This window comes from Ambystoma mexicanum, chromosome 5p (genome assembly GCF_040938575.1).
Source record: "Ambystoma mexicanum isolate Mex_15411 chromosome 5p, UKY_AmexF1_1, whole genome shotgun sequence".
Classification (NCBI taxonomy): Eukaryota; Metazoa; Chordata; class Amphibia; order Caudata; family Ambystomatidae; genus Ambystoma; species Ambystoma mexicanum.
The window spans coordinates 308,856,033-308,876,635 of NC_090930.1; the positions used below are offsets into that span (position 1 = coordinate 308,856,033).

Consider the following 20,603-nt stretch of genomic DNA (forward strand, 5'->3'; position numbering starts at 1 on the left):
CACCCGGTGGCCCGTGCCAGACAAACACAGGGCCCTGGGCCACCCGCCGCACCAGCGGCCGATGCTGCATCCCTATCATCGTGGGCACCAGCTGGCCCATGCACAACAAAGCATGGTGGCCGTGGACCACCCCGCATCGCCATTGTTAGCGGCCCGCTCCTGGTGCACCGGGGCGGGCCTCATCGGATGCCGGGTCCTCCCGACAGACGCCATGAAGCTGCATCCTCGCAGTTGGGACACCGCAGGGATCACCCTGCTTGTTCCGGATCACCAGAGTTGAGCACATGGGCTGGGGGCACCCAGCCAACCGCAGCCCCGGCTCTGGGAGCACCCAGGCTGGGGTTGCACCAAGAGCCATGGTCACACGGCACAACCATTCTGTGGGGATGGTGTTGCCCAGCAGGGGCACCGTCCAGGTGCAGGGCCCCGCCAGTGGGCCTGCTGCATACAGTGTGGCATCAGCATGGTGCTTCCAACAAACACACCATAGTCAGTTCTTGGTCGACTGACAAGCCAGAAGCGGCTCATCCCATTTATTAGGTTGGTCACATGGTTACTACCATGGGACCATTACACAAGTCCTGGAAACTACCATGCTCCCAGGAGGGGTGACATACAACACTCACCAGGGATGCGGAGAGAGAACACCTCATGCCAGTGTCCTTGTAAGGCAAATCAATCGTCTTCTAACTGTGGAACTGGCCATAGAGTCGCTTGCCTCTCTACCATACCCTCAATATTCGTCAATGTGTAGGTTCAGGTTAGACTTATACACGTGATCTGACAGTGCTGCTGCCTTAAATCTCCAAGGGGGTCTTTGTGGGGAGACCATCGGAATATGTAGGGTCAACAATACCGGAGAGTGGTCTGAGAGCGTTCTGGGCAATATTGTCGCCTCAGACACCCACCCTCCCTGATATGTCAGCCACATATCGATCCTAGAGTGCATGTCGTGCACTGATGAATAAAAGGTGTATGCTCGCTTCTCTCTGTGTAGGGACCGCCAGACATTGCGTAGGTCCAGGTCGGTTATGTGCGTGTGTATCGTGCGTGCAGCTTGGGTGAGTGTTCTGGGGCTGTCGGATGTGCGGTCCAGCTAGGTATTCAGTATCGTGTTGAAATCTCCACCTATGATTATGTGAGCAGTGGGATCTTTGGGATACATCTGAAAGATTTTGGTGTAATAGTCCGGTTCATCCTTGTTTGGGCCATAGAGATTGATGAGGAGTACCTCCACCTCGGAAAGCTTCCCGTGAACGATCACGTAGCACCCTTCCAGATCACACTCAGTCGCTAAGTGTATGTATGGTAATGACTTATGTATTAACGTGAGTACCCGCCGTGCTCTGCTGGAATAGGACGTGTGGAAGGCGTGATTGCCCCAACCGGGCGTTATTTTGTCTGCCTGATATCCCAGTAAGTGTGTCTCCTGAAGGAATGCGATCTGGGCGCCAGCTCTGTTAATATACGCCATTATTTTTGGCGTTTTCACTGGCATCACCAGTCTCCTTACATTTCAGCTTATTAATTTAAAGCCTTTTGGGTCTTTTTCAGCCATATTCCGTACAATTTCTAGGGTGTTCCATAGTAATCAAGTGACGCTTGCTATTACCATATGACCTTCTTGTGTATGTCTGTGCATTTTTGACTTTAACACCCCTTTCATTCCTGCATCCCCCACCCCTCCCTCATAGTTCCCTGAACTTCAACTATGCATTTCCCTCCCCTCCCTACTCTATTAAACCGTGCACCCGCATTGGGAGGCGCATCCGCGGTAGCCGCAGCCAAGGAGTATAACATGACTGCCCGTAAGGTTACCAACATGAACGTTTCTAGTACACATACACATAATGATCAGTGACATTCAGTAGTGTGGCAGTACTTTGCAGTGGATAAATATATAGGAGGAAGATACAAAGCATAAGTGTCTGTTACTGTTGCCTTGTGTCTACTGTTCCTAGTATCTGTTTGGGTGGCAATCGGATACTAAATTCAACAAAGGAGGCAGCTTCCTCAGGAAAAGTAAAGAAATATGTTTTATTATTGTGCTGTAGGTGAATCCTGACAAGTTACATCATTGCATAAGGCGCTCCCCGTCAGTGTAGCATTTTCTTGATGCCTGTAAATGAACGTCGCTCCTGTTGGACTGCCAATGTATAATCTGGGAACATCCAGATGATGATGAAGCCCAGCTTCAGTTCCTATTTGTCTCTTGCTGCCCAGAGCACTAGATCTATATGCCTATAGTTCATCAGCCTGGCTATAATAGGTCTGGGGTAGGTGCCCGGTTTGGGGCGAGGTGCCACGGATCTGTGGGCTCTTTCAATTACAAACATTGTGGACCAGCCCTGGTCGCCCAACAAGTCTCTGATCAATCCCTCCACAGCTATCTCCATCTGACCTTTCAGCGCCTCTTCGGGGCACTCCCACTATGCGCACATTATTGCATCGGGGTCTGGCTTCCAAATCCTTGCATTTCTGTCACAGTGTTTCGTAGCGACTCAAGCGCATCTTTGGTAGTGCTGATCTGGTTTTCGGTCTCCGTGATGTGGTTTGTGGCTTTCTCAAGCTGGTTTTTGATCGTGGTTACATTTGCGTTGATTCCATCCAGTCTATCGTTTAAGGCTGCAAAGCTTTGCTGCATCGAAGTAAAGACATCCTGAGGGTCCATGGTGGCAGCCGTGGCTGTAGGCACATTCTGCATGGTTGCATTCTGCATTCTGCATGGTTGATCCAGGGGTAGTGCTGCTCCTGTTGCTTGCTTTCAGTATCTGTGTCATGTATTTCTCAATGGCGCCTTTCCCTTTTTTTTCCGCGTTTCCCCTTTGGGTATTGTATGTCTTTTCCCACACTGCCCGGGATGGGCGGTATAGTCAGTGGGATTGTGGGGCTGTATTCGGGTATTCACGGTATCTGACTATCCAGGCTGCAGCACAGAGGTGTAGCTCGTTACAGTGGGAATATTGGGTCATGGCTCTCGTCTCCAGGCCGCAAATCCAGTATACTGACGTGTTCTGCTATGTGCAATACGCCATCCATGCTGGTTACTGGGCATCTGTGTCTTGTCCTGAAAATGTAACTATCACCTCCCTTGTTCTGTGCCCGTCATACCCTCAGCAGTCTACTGTGGCATGGGTCCAGCCCTTCTTGGAGAGTGCGGTTGTGCGGTCGGGTTGAGTAAATCAGGCTTCTTGGCGGGCATTTGTGGCTGATAGTGTGCTTCCACCATGTAGATGCTCTGGGCTCCTTGACGATCTATTATAGAAGTTGTGATGCTTGGTCATGGAGGGCAGGGTGCCGCTGCGTCTCCCTTCAGCCGATATGTTACAACGTTGCGGGCGATTTCTCTGGCATTTTATTGCTCGTCATCTCTCCCCCCACAATGTGGGTTGTATGTGGGATCGTGGCACTCTGGTTTGTGTGGGAGAGATGGTATATTGCTCTGGAGAGCCTCTGAGGTCTTAGGGGAGACAGGTCTCACAGCTGCCTGGGGCTCTTAAGGCATTTATGGAGCCCCTACTGAAGTGGGCAGATCATTGAGTGTCTATGGTGGGCTGTGCAACCTGGATTCCAGTACAGATCGCTGCAGTGGGTCGTGAGCGGTAAGATGGGAACCAATAGTTTATATAGGGGCGAGGAGGGCCTCCTAGTCATAGCGGGCCTTCTGTGCGGAGATGCCGAGCTGTGTTGTTCGCATGTGGGTTTGTTTATCTGTAACCTCTGAGTCTTTCACGCCGCCTGCCCTCTGAGGCCGGCGTCTCAGCTGCCGTTGCATGTGGTTATGGTTGTGTGTTATGAGCGTGGGTCGGAGGGAGGGGACAGGGTTGGCCTCACCTTCTATGTTGATGTCCCTTGGAAGGTTGCATACGGCAGCCTCAGTGCACTTCTCTGTTACGCTCACCTGGTATCCACAGGGACGCCACCCAGCTGGGTTACTCGCTGGTATGCTTCTCAGCTTTGCCCTGATGAGGTCTACGGGGAAGGTTCTGCCTTGTGGTAGAATTAGGCATGCTCTCCGTCCTGCCTTCTTTGCAGGGGCGCGTTGTCTTTCATGGACGAGTGCGGTCCAGTTACTTCACTGACGCCGGCCCGTTTTATATTGTTCAGGTAGGTCTTATTGCTGTTCTTTAGTTTTGTTGCTATACTGCATGCCTTTCTTTGTTTAAAATGTCTCTTTTTCCTCCCTTAGGTATGCGGAGCTTCAGCGCGGCGAACTGGCTTGGTTGAGCCCCGCTGGTAAATGATGGTGCATTAAGAGCGCTATGATGCGGGAAGTAAGCGCTATACGCAGTGCTGCGAAGTTTTGCCTTTGCTAACCTGTGTTTTCCTTCCTTGTAGGTCACGGTGTTCTTCAGCGCGAGTGGAATGTCCGGAGTGGTGCCAGCCGAGAGGGGACCAGCCAGATAAGCCTTTTGAGCAGTTCGTAATTTGTAAATGTCTCTACAGCTTACTTTAATGTTGCCTCTATCTTCCTCTTTCAGGTTGTTCTGTTCGGGAGGCGTGCAGATTCGAGGAAGCTGCAAGTGTTTAAAGATGAAGACTGCAGGTAAAATGCTGCTGCTAATGATGTTCCTGTTGTCTCTTTGCAGGTTCTGCTTCTCTGAGGTTCGAGGGAATAGCTGGACACGGTGAGCGTCACGTTGCAAGCTGCAAAGTAACACGAAGCATGTTCTGCAGTCAGGGTGTGGTTTATATAGCCCAGGTAAAGTAGTACCAGGGAAAGTAGTTCCAGGCCTGCCACACCCAAAACACTAGACCGCATTGCTTGGTTCTTAGGGACCAAGCTATGTGGATGCCTCCATGTCGGCTGACAATACAATAAAGTAGTTCCCAAGCACATTGTTGTTCATGGTGTATGAGCCTGGCGCCATACGCGCCAGGACTGGCCCCATGAGGGCTTTTGAAGAGGATGCCAGGCTCTCGAGACCCGAGTCCTGACTCCACCTGGCCAATGGGTTTTCCAGAGGGGGTTTTGGTCGAGGGTTGTGACAGCACTCCCCCCTAAGGCCCCTCCCATGGTGTTCCTTCTGTCTGGCCCAGGTTTGGTTGGCAGGTTCCAATGGAATTTCCTGATTAGATGTGGTGCGTGGATATTCTCTCTGGGCTCCCAGGATCTATCTTGTGGTCCAAATCCTTTCCAATCGACGAGATAATATAGCTTGGTCCTAGAGTATTTAGAGTCCAAGATATCTTTGACTTCGAATTCTGGTTCTCCGTCAACAAGTATGGGTTTAGGTGGTATCCCAATCTGTGTGCCGGGTTGCATTGGTTTCAGGAGGGACACATGGAATACCGGGTGGATGTGCAGATTAGGTGGTAAATCCAGTTTCACGGCTGCTGGGTTGATAATTGCCTTAATGGTATAGGGTCCTAAGAATCTGGGAAGAAAGGTCCGGGTTCCCTTGATGGGTACGAATTTAGCGGCTTACCAAACTTTGTCTCCTACTTGATAATCAGGGGCCTTTTTCCTGTGTGGTCGGCAAATCTCTTTTGTTTTTCTTTGGCATGAATAAGGTGTTCCTTTGCTCTTTTGAAAGCCTGAGTAATGGTTGCTGGCTAGAAGGTCTAGTTCAGAGGTATGTGGATGCCTGCCATGAAGGGTATAGAAGGGTGTTTGTCCCGTGCTTGAATGCAAAGAATTTTTATATGCATATTCGGCTATCCATAGTAGGTCTTTCCAATTCCTTTGTTCGTGGTGCAGCATGCACCGTAAATATTGCTCGAGTGTCTGATTGGTTCTCTCGGTTTGGCCGTCCATTTGGGGATGCTGACTGGTAAATAGCCGAACGTCGATCTGCGCCATTGCTCAGCATTTTTTCCAGAAGTTTGAAACAAACTGGCTGCCTCGATCAGAGACCAGAACCGAAGGGAAGCCATGTAGCTTAACCACGCCCTCCAGGAACACTTTTGCTAAAGTGGCTGCGCCTGGGAGGCCATTGAGAGGAATAAAATGGGCCATCTTCGAGAATAAGTCCACAACTACAAGGATGGTGTTGAACCCTTGGCTTGGAGGTAGATCAGTGATGAAGTCAAGGGAAAGAGTGTGCCATGGAACTGGAGGAATGTCCAATGGTTGTAGGAGACCAGATGTTTTTTGTTTCTGTGATTTATTTTGGGCGCAGACACCGCAGGACTGAACACCTTAGCTAGGGTTTTGACGATCCCAGGATGCCCTTCGATCAGTGAATCGTGATAGTTTGAAATAATATGCTGTTGTAATTCCTTCTTGGGTACATATAGACGATCCCTAAAAAAAGGTAGGTGGTCCTTGATGGTATATTGTTCTTGAGTTTGCCATGCGAGGTAGGCATCAGGATTCATTGTCCGTTGGATTTCTTTTCGTAGCTCTGCATGTGTTAAGGCTGTCGTGATACCCAAGAGTTTGTCTTCAGGTATAATAGGTACTGGGTCTGGAGTTGTATATACTATTTCATCTATGCCCATGCGAGATAAGGCATCCGCCTTTCCGTTTCTGACTCCTGGTCGAAATGTGATTACATAATCATATTCGGCGAAGAAAAGGGCCCACCGTAATTGGCGCGAGAACTGGGCCTTGGCTGTTTTGAGGTATTGCAGGTTTCAGTGGTCTGTGAGGACTGTAATGGTGTGTCTGGCCCCCAGAAGGTGGTGCCTCCAGGCTTTAAAGGCGGATTTGATAGCCAGGAGTTCCTTGTCCATGATGGCATAATTAATCTCTGGAGGTGAGGACTTTTTCGACCAGAAAGCCACAGGATGTAGCCGGCCGGTTTCCAGGTCCCTCTGTGAAAGGACAGCCCCCATTGCGATACTGGACGCATCACTTTCAACGACATAAGGGAGGTCTGGACGAGGATGTCGCAGGATTGGAGTGGAGGTAAACCTTTGTTTAAGTTCCTGAAAGGCTTCTTCTGCTTCTTCGGTCCAAGCAAACTTTTTATCGTTTTTTCGTAATAGTACTGTGATTGGGTGTGCAACCTGAGAGAAGTCTGGGATGAACCGGCGGTAGAAGTTCACAAAGCCCAGCATGCTTTGTACCCCTTTCAGAGACGTCGGTGAAGGCCATTTCAGAATGGCATCTACCTTGTGCACGCCCATTCTGATGCCTCCTGGAGTAAGGATAAAACCAAGAAATTCTACTTCCGTGACGTGAAAAAAGCATTTTTCAAGCTTTGCAAACAAGCGATGTTGACGGAGCTTGGTGAGGACTGAACGAACGTGCCTGACATGATCTTGTTCCAAGGCTGAGTATACTAAGATGTCGTCTATGTACACTAAGGCGTACACATCAATTAACTCCTTTAAGACGTCATTCATGAAATATTGGAATGCCGCAGGAGCGTTGCATAACCCGAAGGGCATGACTTGATATTCAAACAAGCCATACTTAGTACGGAAGGTGGTTTTCCATTCATCTCCTTTTCTGACTCGGACCAGGTGGTACGCTCCTCGAAGGTCCAATTTGGTATAAATCTGGGCATCTTTAACTTGGTCTAGCATCTCAGGGATAAGTGTCAAGGGGTAGCGGTTCTTCACAGTGATCTGGTTCAATGCGCAGTAGTCAATACAGGTTCTCAAGTCTCCTTCCTTTTTCGGTACGAAGAACAAAGGATTGGCTGCGGGGGAATTCGAAGGACGGATAAATCAGTTTCCAAGGTACTGGTCTAAATACGATTTCAAATGAAGGTTTTCTGGTTCTGTGAGAGCGTAGATCCTGCCGCAAGGGATTTGTGCACCAGGAGCAAGGTCGATCTGACAGTCATAGGGCCTGTGCGGTGGCAATATATTGGCTTGTTCCTTTCGGAAAACATCCTGGAAATCATGGTATTCACTTGGCAAGGTATTAGTTGCTCCCAGGGTTGATACTGTCGCTCTGGCAGTCATGGGGATACAGACATCAGGTTTCTCCTCTTGGTAATAGCAGGCAGGGGAGCAGTCACCGGGGAAGGTTAATTTTCATGCCTGCCAGTCTATCAAAGGGTTGTGAGCAACCAACCATGGCATCCCTAGTATTAGCCTGAACTGAGGTGCCTTGATGAGATCGAATGAAATAGACTCCCGATGTCCGTCCTGACACAGCAAGGTTACCCTGGCTGTGCACTGGGTTAATGGTCCGGAACGATTTCTGTCCCATCCACGGTGGTTACCTTGTCCATAGTTGGCTTAGAACACAAAGGAAGCCCCATCTCTGCTGCAAGTTCTTGATCAATATAATTTCCAACTGCTCCGCTATCGATGTATGCTTCAACGGCATGCATTCTTGACGACTGTTGGTGGTTAATTAAGATCACTGGTATTGCAAAGTGCGAGGTCAGCAACTTTTTCTTCTCACTCGACAAACTGACCTCTACGTTTGTCGAGCTTGGTAGTTTCCCGATTCCTTAGCTTCATCCTACTCTGTGGCCCCGACTATTCTTCTTGGGGGTTTTACTGGACAGTCCTTCTGGAAATGTCCTGGTTTCCCACAATACAAACAAAGCTGTTGTCTTCTTTTGCCCCGCTCTTGTTTTGTTAATGGAGGCCGTATCCCTCCAATCTGCATGGGTTCTACAGCATTTTCAGGTACACGGGGTGGGTTTTCCCTTGGTCGAACATACACGGTCCGAGGATCCATCTTAGACCGGTCTGCCTTTCGGTCCTGCAAGCAGTGATCTAGCTGCACGACCAGATTTATGAATTCTGCACAGTCTCTGGGTGGATCAACCACCTGGGCTAAGACGTCCTTTAATTCGCCTCGTAAGCCTCGATGGAATAACGTGGTTCTTTTGTTTTCTGGCCACCTAGCTTCGCCAACCAGTCTGTTGAAGGTAGCAATGTACGTTAACAAGTCGTGATTCCCCTGTCGGAGGGACAAGAGTTCCTTGTCTACTGCTTGTTCCTGGGTATAGCGAGCAAAAAGTTTTTCCATTTCTCTCTGGAACCCCCCAAAGACATGTAATAGAGGATCGTCATGGGTTACCAACGGCACCGACCAATCTGCTGCACTACCACTCACGTATGATAAGACAAAAGCCACCCGAGCTTGGTTGTTTGGAAATGCTCCAGGCCTACAAAGAAAATTAAGGCAGCACTGATTGATGAATGCCGCATACTTCCGTGGATCGCCTGAGAACCTTTCTGGTGGTGCCAGGGGCACTGTTCCAGGTAACGTGATCCGTACCGGAGTGGGTGGTATGGCGGGGTTTTGCATCGTTGGATTGCTTCCAGGTCGAGGTGTCTTTCCTCCCTGTGATTACAAGTATTGCCTGCTAATCTCTTCAGTGCGTTCTTTGGTCACTATTAGGTCTCTCCGGAGGGCATTAGTCTCTTGTTGGGCAGAATGAACCTCAGCACGAAGCTCTCCTAGTAATTGGGCCAATTGGTCAATTTCTGATGTCTCCATGGCGCCCAGGAGGATTTGTTATGGTAGACTTTGTGTTCTGTTACGCTCACCTGGTATCCACAGGGACGCCACCCAGCTGGGTTACTCGCTGGTATGCTTCTCAGCTTTGCCCTGATGTGGTCTGCGGGGAAGGTTCTGCCTTGTGGTAGAATTTTTTCTCCCTTAGGTATGCAGAGCTTCAGTGCGGCGAACTGGCATGGTTGAGCCGCGCTGGTAAATGATGGCGCATTAAGAGCGCTATGATGCGGTAAGTAAGTGCTATGCGCAGCGCTGCAAAGTCTTGCCTTTGCTAACCTGTGTTTTCCTTCCTTGTAGGTCGCAGTGTTCTTCAGCGCGAGTGGAATGTCCGGAGTGGTGCCAGCCGAGAGGCGACCAGCACGTAAGCCTTTTGAGCAGTTCGTAATTTGTAAATGTCTCTACAGCTTTCTTTAATGTTGCCTCTATCTTCCTCTTTTAGGTCGTTCTGTCCGGGAGGCGTGCAGATTCGAGGAAGCTGTTCTCAGTAGCTGCGAGTGTTTAAAGATGAAGACTGCAGGTAAGATGCTGCTGCTAATGATGTCGAGTCCTGACTCCACCTGGCCAATGGGTTTGCCAGAGGGGGTTTTGGGCGAGGGTTGTGACATTCTCAGGCGACCGTGCATGTGCAAGCACTCTACGGTAAACTACGGAAACGTCCGCATGCTCTTCATGGCAGCATGTGTCATAGGTGCCAGCTGCTCCATGCCGCTGCGCTCCAGGCCCCACAATCGCATGTTGGGTCGAGATAGTGACAGGCGGTCCGACTGCTCTCCTACTGCAGCGCCGAGCGGCGGTGCTGCTCTCGAACGCATGTGGCGATCTGGGCTGGCCGGGAGAATACACGGTGTTACACGGGAACCACTGCACCAAATCTTTCCATACTTGGTGGATAGGTGGACAACAGCTTCATAGTACCACTTCCTCAAGTGACAAACCGGGCTGTATTTTGCAAGCATTTGTCTCCGGACCTCGGCTTGCCTGCAGAGCTCACGCACAAAGCTCCATCCAGCAGCGTGCGCAATAGCGCCCCCCCTTCTGAATGGTAAGTTAACACCAAATTCAATTACACAGCAGGTAATCACACAGAGCTGTAGGCAACGTTTGCCACTGCTCTGTAGCAGCAGCCTCGGCAAAACATATGTATTCCTACAATTTGAACACTGAATGACTTGGAGACTGATACCCTCCTCAGTCTGATAGGCAGATGCTGTGTGATGGTGTTACGCTCTGTCACTTGCCTTCACTGGTGGTTCACCTAAGGGTTGTCTGGGCAAAAGTGCAGGACAGAGTCATGTAGCTATCAAATCAGTGGATTGGGGTGAGCCCAATCAAAGTAATCACCTACTAGCCCACCGCACAGACAAACAAATGTGTTGCATGCTTTGTCTTGCAGCCTGCCTTAGAGTCACATAAATTATCTGCCACTGTAAAAAGCAGTAGGATCTGTCACCCAAATCTGTAGGTGGTAGGACTTCTTAGAAATCAGCAGCCTACTGCCTAAATCTGTAGGGTTGGCAAGTATGCACGTGTAAAGGGAGGTGCTGCATATACTGCTATTCCCCATATAGCCCCATCACAATTCACTCTGTATTAATACAAATCTCTCACCAGAGTGCAGGACCGAGAACGACACCCTCTTATGTATCAGAATCATAACTCCCCTTGGCCCTCCAAGGAAGCCCACGTAATTTGTGCGTGTAAAGAACTTACAGTGTGTTCCAGCAAGATGAGTATCGGTAAGCAGAGCAAAGTCAGGGGAGTGCCTATTGAGAAATTGTATTATTAGCCTGCACTTAATGCCCACGCACATCCCATTTACATTCCATGTCAACAATGTGACTTCACTATCGTGTGCCATTCGTCCCTAATGAAAAATAAGTAACCGCTGCCCTGTGGGAAGGGGGCTTCACCCGCAAACACCCCTATCAGCATACTCCTCCCACACCCAGGTCTGCAAGGATCCATCCTTCCCCGCCAAGCAAAGTGATCCACCTGCTCCCCGGAAGGATCTATCGCCCAAGCCATCCCCCACCATGACCAAGCAATGTAGATCCAATAGACATGTGAAAAACAAAGAACAACGAACATCCCAAACTCCCCCCGCCCGCACTTCTCCCCCAACTGAAGCACCTGTCGCCCAGGACCCTGTGAAAACATGCACAAACCATCAAACAAAACCATGAATGGGTTACTAGCTATAGCAGCCAGTGATAAGCCCAGCTCAGGCCCATCCTCCAGCCCAGAGGCCAGTACATTAAAGTTGCTATATTCTAAACACAAAACGTTTACAGTCATGTCAGCGTCCAGTGCCACCTTCGCCCTGAGTTCATCCCTCCTCTCCACGGTCCTTGCTACTATCCATGTCTTCCGGGACATTGGGTCCTGCGAGAACAATGGGGCAGAGGAGGGCACTGCTTATGACTTTAGTGCCGGGTGTATTTTCCTCTACTGTGGCGTGTGTACTGTCCCCAAATGAATGTTGGTATCATACCAGTCCACAGCCATCCCGGGAGGATAGCTCAGCGGCAACGTTGTTGGCTTAGAAACAAGGCGACACGAAACAACACAGGTTTGATCCCCGGGTCCGCGTTTAGAAACCTCTGGGTGTTTTAAGCGCATTATAAATACGCAACCAAGACATATTCCTGTAACAGCGCCTCAATGCCCCTGGGCTGTGTGAGCGCTTTAAAAAAGCAAATAAATAAAATAAATAAGCCTCTCACATAGTGTTGAAGAGGAGTGGCTTCGATTTATAGTATATTTTCAGTTGCAAAGGGAAAAACAGGGCGTATTTAATGCCACTGGCAAGCAGCTTATGTTTGATGCAGTCAAAGGGTTGTTGTACCTGCTGCACCTCTCCAGTGTAGTCAGGGAAGAATCCAATGCGGGAGCCATCATAAGTGATTGGGCCACGCACCCTTGCCATACTGATACTTGGTTCACTGGTCTAGAGTCCCTGACCCTTTACTGGTGGTCAGTGGGCTTATCCGTGCCACTAAAATGTGGTTCAATTATTATTATTATTATTATTATTTTTATTGATCCGACTAAAAATCAACCTTTCAATAAGTGTTACAAAAGATAAAAACAATATGACATAATTTTATATATATAAATTTGAATTGTCTCCAAAAATGTCCTTACCTTATGACATTGAGTTCATATTAGAAGAAAGAAGAAAAACACATAATAAAGAAACAATACAGCAGTATAAAATCATGACATTTTAGATAATATAAATTGCCATAATTAAGCAGTTCATGCTTCTAATATGATATCAGTATTAGATGCTCTTTACGCATTGGTCATCAAAATCATAAGTTCTTTTCATTTCATTTCAATTTCACCATAGGTAAGTATATCCTGAAGTTGATATCCCCTTCATGCTCGACTCGTATCTTTGAAAAAAAGTAACTTATCACATTACGCATTATTTATCACTCATCCAGTATTAACAATGTGATAAATTTAGCAATTTCCACTTGTACCGCTGGCAATTTAGAGTGAAAGAGTTTGTTGCACAGCCTTTCAGATGTCAATAGTCGATAGTATTTAAAAAATGGTTTAAGTATTACATTTCGCTGGTCATCCAACTTTGAGCATTCTATTAATAGATGATATAGAGTCTCACGGTGTTCTTGGATGCCGCAGAATCTACAAAAGTTCTCACATGTTTCTAGAATTGCCCGGGTTTTACACAGGTTCAATCGATAAGTCATGTAGACATATCGATATTTTGTACTTGGAAATTTGAACAAGTATGGTTCAATGTCATGTGATTTATTTTCAATGATAGGATTTTCTTTAAATGCTCGATATTTTTTGCACATTTCTAGGATTTTCTTTAAATGCTCAATATTTTTTGCACATTTCTATAGTAAGTATCCAGTTAGCTTGCCACAGTTTACATTTAGCTTTTGTGGGATTAATTATTAGCAAGTCTTGTGAGATCGCTGCCGCATCCATTACATTTAACGCATAGTTCCTCCATTGTAACGGAAATTTGTGATCTGAAAACAGCATGTATTTAAATTTTTTATTTATCAATGATTTGGAATCAATTATATTTAACAATTTCCTATATAGACTCAGTACTTTCCATGAATATAAGGCATATAAGGAGGGCAAGCCTAATTCACACCTAACGATAGCCATTGGTTGGTTGGCATTTGGGCAGCCCTACTACTTGCTTCCAAAATAGGCCCTCCATTCTGGTCCAGAAATTCATATTCTGATATGGTTTGGTTTCTGACCCATATGAAATAATAGCAGTTGCTTTCTGCGTTTAAAAAGTGACTAATGATGAACAGGAAAACTTGCCAAATCTATTTTGGATCATCACCGCCTGTGATGTAACCAAAAAGGTTTTTGCTCTAATTTCTGCTACATAGGACCGATCCATCGGTTGGCCACTAATATTAATGACAAGATATTTGTACTGATCTATAATACCCAATTTGGTCCGATTTGTTTTTTTTGGTGTATTTTCTTGGCAGCACAGTACCTTCGTTTTCTCTACATTTATCTGCAGATAGCTTGTGGCTGCATATTTCTTCAATACATTTAGTAGTCTTTGTAGACCACGGGGTGTCTTGGACAATAACACGAGATCGTCCGCATAGCAAATCCATGCTACTGATGATGTTCCTAATCTTGGAGAATCCGATTTAACCGCATCAAAGGCGTTCCCCATATCTGCTAAATAAAAATTAAATTATGTGAATGATAATACGCAACCCTGCTTGACTCCCCGAAAGGTGGAAATGGGGACAGATAGGAGGTCTTGTAGCGTCAGTCTTACTTGGCTGGTCGTATTTGTGTGAAGCTGAGGGATCAGAGCCAATAAAGGTTCTGGACATTCAGCCTCTGCCAACTTGGATAGCATACGCGATCTGCTTACGGAGTCGAATGCGGACTTAAAATAAAATCCACGTATGCCATATAAATTGACTGCTTAGAAAAATTCATCTCTGCTGGTTGGCCGTAATGACTGTCAAATTAATGGTTGTGCCAATTCCCGGGACGAAACCCTTCTGATGGGGATAATATAAATTATGGGTGGTGATCCACCGCGTAACATCTCTCAAGATAAGTCTTGAGAGAAGTTTGCCTGGCACATCCAGCAATGTAATGGGTCGATAGCTGCCTGGGTCTTGGCAATAGCCCTTTATAAATATGGGTACAATTATTGATTTGCGCTAAATTGCTGGTATAGTTTGTAATTCTAGTACTTCTACATAAATTAGATTTAATATCTGTGCCCAGGCTTCAGGATTGGCCTTCAAGCTATAGTTAGACAGGCCATCTGGTTCTGGGGCTCTAGAAGTAGTTTTGATATGTAGAAGATTATATATCATTCACATTAACGTCTAATGATATTTTGAGCTTTCTCGTGTCTGTACTTTCAAGCCACTTCGTTCTTCAAGGGAATACAACTTAGTGAAGTACTCAATCCGGGACTGCTCGGGCACTGCATTTGCAAATAGGGCAGATTGGGGAGCATTGGTTGCCTGGTTTAAAAGCTGCCATATTGTTCCTGAACATTTCGTAGCTAAGACCCGTAACATATTCTCGCCATCTTGTTATTGTTCGTACATTAATAATTTCCTGCATGTAACCTAATTTTTATAATTCAGTCTTAGTTGTTTGATTCTAGTGCCGTATTCTAGTATTGGGGAAAATGTTAAATTTCTCTTTGCGCAATAAGGATTTTTGATGCTTGAGCTCTGGATCGAATATGTGTTTGTGCTTGAAAATTACTTTTTGATTTCTAGAGGGGACCTCTCTAAAAGGTAGGAGAGCAGTTACATATCGCCCATCAGGGAATATAAAAATTCTGTTCGCCACGGTGGTATTGCTCAAGCAATGGTGCAGATCACGTAATTGATTTGGAGCCCAGAACAAGTAATTTCTCCCACTGAATATAGCCACTTTCGAGCTCATGTATTCATCCAGATTAGCTGTGTCTTGATATATGATATGATATGATAGTTTATTTATATAGCGCCTATACACAAGTGTTTCAAAGCGCTTCAAGGAGAGAGGGGAAATAGGAAAATACAGTTACATTCAGTAAAAGTCCTTGAAACAATACAGAATGTGAAAAATAACTATCATAATAGGCCTGTCGACATTTCTGATAGTGGAAGTGCATAGAACAAGTAAGGCAAGAGGAAATGGATAGGAAGGAGAACAAAGCAAGCAGTAACATTACAAAGTTTGATGACAATTTACGCAGTGCAGGTGGTAACAAGAGGCGGGGTGGGAGGGGGGCAAGGCCAAGGAGGGGGAAGGAGAACAAGGCACGCTACTGAGCAAAAATGTCGGTGACAAATTTAAAAAGCAGGGGAGGGGGGAGGAGGGAGAAGAACAAGGGGGGAGGAGGGGAGACAGACAAGCTGCTATCAAGAGTCACGGAACAGATGATAGGAGTAAGTGCTAGGAGGGGGAAGGCTGAGAGGAGGGAGAAAAGAAGGGGGGAGTAGGAAGGTAGTAGAAGAGGATGGAATTGAGGAGGGGGGAAGGGAGGTGGAACGCAGAGCAAAAAGGGGGGGAGCAAGCAGGGTGAGGGCGCAGAGACACTCATGGAAGGGAGACAGGGGGGGCACAAGACACTTGCGGGGGGGCAGGGGGCACACAGACACTGACGGGGGGCAGGGGGGCACACAGGCACTCACAGGGGGCAGGGGGGCACACAGACACTCCGGGGGGGCAGAGGGGCACACAGACACTCACGGGGGGGCAGAGGGGCACACAGACACTCGCAGGGGGCACACAGACACTCACAGGGGGTCAGGGGGGCACACATGCACTCACGGGGGGGGCAGAGGGGCACACAGACACTCGCAGGGGGCAGGGGGGCACACAGACACTCACAGGGGGCAGGGGGGCACACAGGCACTCACGGGGAGGGCAGGGGGGCACACAGGTACTCTTGGCACGCCCATGTCCAGGACAAAGTCAGTTGGTCATGGTCACTGTGCTGATGTTCGTGTATGGTGAATTGATCAATTATAGAGAACATGGTGCGATCTGTATATATGAAATCAATGATAGCTTTTTGATTCAGGCGGCACCAGGTCGATTGGGCCAGAAAGTCACCTGCTATTGCACCATTAAGCATCAGGAGTTGTCTAGATTTCAGTAGGTTGGTCCATTTAGTTCGAGCCAAAGTCTGATGATGTTTTTCATTAGACATGCAGTGTATGTTTAAGTCCCCCATGACAAAGATTGCTGTTATGGCTGAGTCAGAGGCAATCAGATCAAGAAAATCTTCCATGCCGGAGAGAAAGCCATCATCAGAAATACTAGCATGGTTCCAATACACGTTTATTAGGGCTATTATTTGGGAGCCATATGTAATGCGAACCAATGTAAAAATAGATTTAGTTTAAGTGTTTTGCAGGTATGCATATTGGCCTAAGCACATTCGCACCACGTTATGAACTTACTGCCACACTAATGGTGGCCACGCTGCCATTTAGTTTCATTCACTATCTTGGGTGCAATGTTCAGTTCAGCTTCCTGTTCATTTTGCCTTTTTCACTCTAAACGCGGTGGAAGACCACGGCATGAACCTTCTGCTAATTGCCAGGCAAGAATGCACATTCTGCTGAGCGCTTTGATTGTCTTACACTGTAGAACCTTGAAGTCTCTGTAGAAGCATCGCTTATCTATAAGTTAGGTGCCCGCCTTTCTCAACCATGTTTTTCCCACTGAACTAATAAATTGTAATAATGTGCAGCTGCTATGTGCTCCTCTAGAGGAAAACCCTATTCCCAGGCTTTAGAGCAGACTGACCTTAGGCTCCAGGAACAATACAGATAAGCTGTCCAGCAAATTTAACCTTGTACCAGGGAACACGATATGCCCCCACGCACTCTTTTGCCCTGCTCCCAGACAGTACATTGTCAATAGGAGGACGGGTAAAATGCAGACTTGTTGCTTTAGTAACATTACCTATGTGGAAAGGTCATGAACCCTATGGACCCTGTCACATGAGGGGGCTGGTTAAGTGTTTCAAATGTGATTCTGTACAGTATATATGTGTGTAACTTTGGTTTATGGGGGCTCTCTACCGCCACTGTGACTGTACGCATGCATCATGGGGCGCTGAGACCCCAGTCGGGCTGTGAATAAATGCATTTTTTAACCTTGTGACCAGCTATTTCCATTTCTTTGTAGTAAGCCTTTTTTTGTGGTCTTTCAGATGGTGTCCGAACAGGGACCCTCCCATTGATGTTCCATTTGTGTTGGACGAAGACGAGGCTGTCGGATCGAGATCAGTGAGTAAAAGGGGCCCCTGCACAAGAGACGTGTTTCCTCGCAGACTGCTACACCTGATCTCTAGCCGATTGCAGCACCGACGGGCTGCACGGCGAGGGTTCCGGAATCGAGGCTTGTTCTGCCGCTTGGAGAAATTGCCAGCCACGACGATTGTTCAATTGAACTTGTTTGGAAATCAGGTGAGCATGTTTCAGTAAGGAAACGGCCTGGTGATTTTGAATTTTGATTGGTAGTACATTTGCGCGTAAATATTATTGACCAGGTAAGACGGTGGCTTTAGTATGCCTGTGAAGTTGTCATCCTGTTTTGCAATGTTTTGTTGCTGAGGAAGACAATCTAAGAATTTAAAACCCACGGGGTCAGCAGCGTATGACATGTATATATCGTATGGCCTAGGCGTGATTGTGTTTAATGATGTTTGGCATCGACAAACCAGACATGCACCCGACCTTCAGTGGCCAGCACTGGGTTGTTTTGAGTTGGCGAGAATAGAATAATTGGAATCAGTATTGTTGAGTAAGAAAGTTAGACCAGCTGCGTTTGATGCTGTTAGAGATTGGAAGAAGGAAGCGAATAAGCGACTCAGAAGTAGAGAGAAGCAAGCACGTAGACACATGACAAATGCAGAGAAGTCTTTAGTACATGATCTTTCTTTTTTATAACACCTTTTATTGCTTTTTGTGCGATAATACAAAAACATACAAAACATAACCATATAACTTTGCATACAAAAGGCAGAGTAGTACAATCTGATATGATCTGGATATAAGCGGACGTGGAGACACAGTTGTGAGAAATAGGTGCAAACAAGTCAGCAAATGGCCGTTTACGTATTGGTCTTTCTCAAGCAGCCTCAAAAAGTGACGTTATCTTTCATAGCCTTGGCAGAATTGCGCAACAAAGCTCGTTGTCCATTCTGGATCTGAGTTATAATGTCTGTTCCCATTTACCCCAGATACTGTCTGCTTTGCCCGGACAGCCTCTAGCTTGATAGACTTGGCGTTCCATTAGTATGATGGCGTCCACATCTGACATCCATTGGTCATATTTCGGGGTAACTTCTGTGCCCCACAGTTGCGCAATGTTCCTTTTGGCAATTCCTGTTGTTGACAAGAGAAAAAGCTGTTCAAAGCGAGACATGTCTACTGCATCTTCAATACCCAAGAGGAGGAGTTTAGGGTCTGTTGGGATCGGACGGCACATTACTTTAGTGAGCCTTTCGCTACACTTATGCCAGAAGTATGCCAGGCTACGAATACACGTCTGAGGCTACTCTGCAATAGCATTGAGAGGCGCGGAGCCGCGGAAGGCGTGGTCTGTAAATAGATCACACCGCGTTCAGTGCATGGAGCGAGCAAGGGCTTCAGCTCTGGACGGCCATGTTGGAAGTAGTACGGAATGTAAGCCCCGTTGAGACAAGGACCAGAAGGTCCAAAAGGGGCGTGATCTGAAGTTCATGACAGCATGCCTCCTCCGAAGGCCTTTTCCTCCAGGTTTGCCCGGGTGTATTAGGTGAAATCTTCTGAGCAAGCGAGGAGCCTTGATATTTGAAACAGGTTCCCAGGTCCTTTCGCTAGGAGGATATCCTTTCCACTCCACTAGGTATTAAAGATGGCCCCGCTTATACCTGGAGTCACAAATCCGGGACACCTCATATTGCAGTTGGTTGTCAACCGGTAGAGGAGGAGGTCTACTGGATTTTTGAGAGGATTGGATGTAGGGCTTCAATAGGGATGTGTGAAAAACTGGATTCATTCTTTTCCAGGAGTCAGGTAGCTTGATTCGATATGAGACAGGATTGATAAACTCCTTGATGGGGAATGGACCATGGTAGCGGGGAGCCAGCTTGTTTGGTCGCAAGTGTCGGGGAAGTAGTTTTGATGACACCCACAATCGGTCACCGACCGTATAGGAAGGACCTGGTCTTCTCTTGGAGTCCGCATACCTCTTGGTCTGTAATCTGGCTTTTTCCAAGTGTTCTTTAGCCTCCCGGTGAATGTTGATAAGAGTTTCGATCCAGGAGTCAACAGTAGGTACTGGTGTAGGGTAAGGGAGAACCGAGGGTAAAACCGATGGATGGAACCTCTGACTACAATAAAAGGGGCTGGTCTGTAGCGTGAGTGTTCGGAGTTGTTGTAAGCGAATTCTGCAACGGGTATCAGGAGAGACCAGTCATCCTGGACCTTGGTGGCGAAACATCAGAGATATTGTTCCAGGGTCTGGTTTGCACAGCGGCGCCGTTGGTTTGGGGGTGATATCCTGAAGAGAGGGCACGTTGGATTCCTAGAACTCGACAGAGGTGTTTCCAGAATTGTGAAATGTATTGGGGAACCCGGTCAGATATGATCTTGGAAGGAAGCCCATGTAGTCGGAATATGTGTTCCAGAAATATTCCAGCTAGCTATGAAGAGGAGGGTAGTTTCATCAGTGGCGTAAAATGGGCCATATGGGTAAATAAATCGATGGTGACCATGATGGTAGTATATCCTCGGGAAGGTGGTAACTCCACTATGAAGTCTGTAGCGATGATTTCCCATGGTTTAGAGGGTAGAGTGGGCTGCAGAAGAAGACACGCCGGTCTTTTGTTATCATGTTCATTTTGGGCACAGGTCATACAAGCCTGGATGCATTGCTGTACGTCAGACTTCATTTTAGGCCACCAGAACTGTCTCTGTATAAGACGGAGGGTGTTGGTGATACCTCGGTGCCCGGAATGGAGTGTGTCATGACAAAGGTTTATTATTTTCTGCTGTAACTTCCGTGTAGGAATGAGTAGTGCATTGTCCTTGAATAAGTAGCCTTCCTTCGCTCTTAATTTCCAGTGGTTTCTTGTTGCGATGTCCGTCCACATTTCCAAGGATTGGGTTTGCGATCAGACTTCTTCCAGGAGATCAACTGCTTGGTCTACGAAGATCGTGGGAGAAAACATTTTAGGAAATGC

At 47.3% G+C, this 20,603-nt stretch overlaps 1 long non-coding RNA gene across 1 annotated transcript in view; it reads left to right on the top strand.

Moving 5' to 3' along the window:
• Positions 1 to 17,835, top strand: part of LOC138480937 (uncharacterized) — a 549,246-nt gene extending 531,411 nt beyond the window's left edge. Inside the window, exon 3 of the long non-coding RNA XR_011274166.1 lies at positions 17,586 to 17,835. This is a non-coding gene — a long non-coding RNA (uncharacterized lncRNA). The remainder of the gene's footprint in view (positions 1 to 17,585) is intronic.
• The last annotated feature ends 2,768 nt before the right edge of the window (positions 17,836 to 20,603 follow it).